Below are 2,500 nucleotides of genomic sequence, written 5' to 3'. Positions count from 1 at the left end.
CCTCGAAAGACGGGTCGAAAAAGCCAAAGCCCCGCCTTCGGCGGTACGAAACTGGAACCGGGCGCCACCTCGTGGTTCCCTCGGTCGGCCGAGACGGCGTTGGGCGACCCCTTCCGGACATCCGCGAGACGACCGGCCGTCAGGTCAACCCATTCGCTCCAAAGGGGTTGACCCGGTGGCCGGGAGGGGACTTTGAAAATTTTTCAGACTTGGAAAACTTTTTTTTTTTTTTTTTTTTTCCCCCCAGCCCGCTTCCTCCGGGTTGACCCGGTGGCCGAGCGTCTCACCGTCCCCGGACGCAGCGAGGTACTGCCTCCCGGCCGTCAGGATCGGGCCCACGGAAGTCTGATTTTTTAAAAAAAATTGCCGACGCCACCGCGGAGGGCTACCCGGCCACCCCGGGCCCCGGAGCCGGAAAAGGGAAGAAAAGGATCGGGCCCACTAGAGACATGGACCCGGCCGCCAAGCAGGCCGCCCTGGGCTCACCCTCCCCGGCCGCAGCGAGGGACATCCTCCCGGCCGACAGGATCGGGCCCCTGGAAGTCTGGGGGGGGGGGGGGAAATCCGCCTCACGCCTCCGAGGAGGGCTGCCCGGGCGGGCCGGGCCCCGGAGCTCGGAAAAAAAAAAAAAAAACACCCCAAAAAAGGATCGGGCCCACTAGAGACATGGACCAGGCCGCCCTGGGCTCACCCTCCCCGGCCGCAGCGAGGGACTGCCTCCCGGCCGACTGGATCGGGCCCCTGGAAGTCTGGAAAAAAGAATGGAACCTGACGCCTCCGAGGAGGGGGCGCCCAGGGAAGGAGGGAGATCCGGGTCGACCTGGTGACCGGACGGGAAAGCGGCCACCGGGCGTGCCCGTTCAAACCTAGGGGTTGACCTGGCGGCCGGAAAGCAAACCGGCCACTGGCTAGCCCCGTCGGCAACCTACGGGTTGACCTGGTGGCCGGGAAGCGAACCGGCCAGCAGGTGAACCCGTTCGATTCCACGGGTTGACCTGGTGCCCGGGAGGGGACTCTGAAAAATGTTCAGCCCTTTCGGCTCGGGGTTGACCTGGTGGCCGAGAGGGGACTCGGACGGCAGGCAAGCCGCCCTGGCCTCACCCACCCCGGCCGCAGCGAGGGACTGCCTCCCGGCCGACTGGATCGGGCCCCTGGAAGTCTGGGGGGAAAAAGAAAATGGAACCTGACGCCTCCGAGGAGGGGGCGCCCAGGGAAGGAGGGAGATCCGGGTTGACCTGGTGACCGGACGGGAAAGCGGCCACCGGGCGTGCCCGTTCAAACCTACGGGTTGACCTGGTGGCCGGGAAGCGAACCGGCCAGCAGGCGAACCCGTTCGATTCCATGGGTTGACCTGGTGCCCGGGAGGGGACTCTGAAAAATTTTCAGCCCTTTCGGCTCGGGGTTGACCTGGTGGCCGAGAGGGGACTCGGACGGCAGGCAAGCCGCCCTGGGCTCACCCTCCCCGGCCGCAGCGAGGGACTGCCCCCCACCCACCCACCCCCCCCCCCGGCTGACAGGATCAGGGCGCACTGGATGTCCGGGACAATATTTTCCCCGACGCCGGGGAGGGCGGGCGGGCGGAGGGGCTCTGGCGGCCAGCCCGGGCCCCGGAGCTCGAGAAGGAAAAAAGGACCGGGCCCGCGAGAGACGGGGGCCCTGCCGCAGGGGGGCAGTCCGACCGGGGCTCACCGTGCGGCAGGCCCGGGCGTCGGCAGGGGAAAGCGGGCGAGGAGGCGCGGGGGCCGGGTGCCTACGGCCATACCGGACCGAACGCCCCCGATCCCGTCCGATCTCGGAAGGTAAACCGTCCCGGGCCTGGCTAGTACTTGGATGGGTGACCGCCTGGGAATCCCAGGTGCCGTAGGCAGCTTTTCCCGGTCCGAGCCAGCTCTCTCTCCTTTTCTGGGGAGGAAGGAGAGGGGGGGGACGGGCCGGAAAGCCCCTCGTCGCTCCTGCCGAGTCGGAGGTCGCGGCCGCAGGTCACGGGTCTGGGCGCCTGGGGTCCGGCTCCCCACCCGGCTTCCTCCGCGGAGGACCCACCGAAGCCGCTGGGGGAGACCCCGGGCATGGGGCGGACTGGCCCGGACCCTCCCGGCCGCCGGCCCGCAGGACCGCCCCGAATCCCCCCGCCCCGCGGCCACCCAGGCCAGGCCTGGCCAGGCGGGACGGACGGCGGGTGTCCAGCGCCCAGCGGCTTCCGCCAGCGGGGACCCACGGCCCCCAAAGCCGCAGGGGGAGGCCCCGGGCCCGGGACGGACTCGCTCGGACCCCCTGCGCCCGGGCGCCGGCTCGCGGGACCGCCCCGAATCCCCCCGCGGCCACCCAGGCCAGGCCTGGCCAGGCGGGACGGACGGCGGGTGTCCAGCGCCCAGCGGCTTCCTCCAGCGGGGACCCACGGCCCCCAGAGCCGCAGGGGGACACCCCGGGGCCGGGACGGACTCGCTCGGACGCGCTCGGACCCCCTGCGCCCGGCCGCCGGCTCGCGGGACCGCCCCGAATC

At 70.6% G+C, this 2,500-nt stretch overlaps 1 non-coding gene across 1 annotated transcript; it reads left to right on the top strand.

Moving 5' to 3' along the window:
- Nucleotides 1–1,748: 1,748 nt before the first annotated feature.
- On the top strand, nucleotides 1,749–1,867 carry LOC128823877 (5S ribosomal RNA). The gene has a single exon (XR_008442113.1). It is a non-coding gene; the product is annotated as a 5S ribosomal RNA (ribosomal RNA).
- The last annotated feature ends 633 nt before the right edge of the window (nucleotides 1,868–2,500 follow it).

The sequence above is a fragment of the Malaclemys terrapin genome, chromosome 15, assembly GCF_027887155.1.
Source record: "Malaclemys terrapin pileata isolate rMalTer1 chromosome 15, rMalTer1.hap1, whole genome shotgun sequence".
Classification (NCBI taxonomy): Eukaryota; Metazoa; Chordata; order Testudines; family Emydidae; genus Malaclemys; species Malaclemys terrapin.
This window is presented reverse-complemented; position numbering and strand designations above follow the sequence as displayed.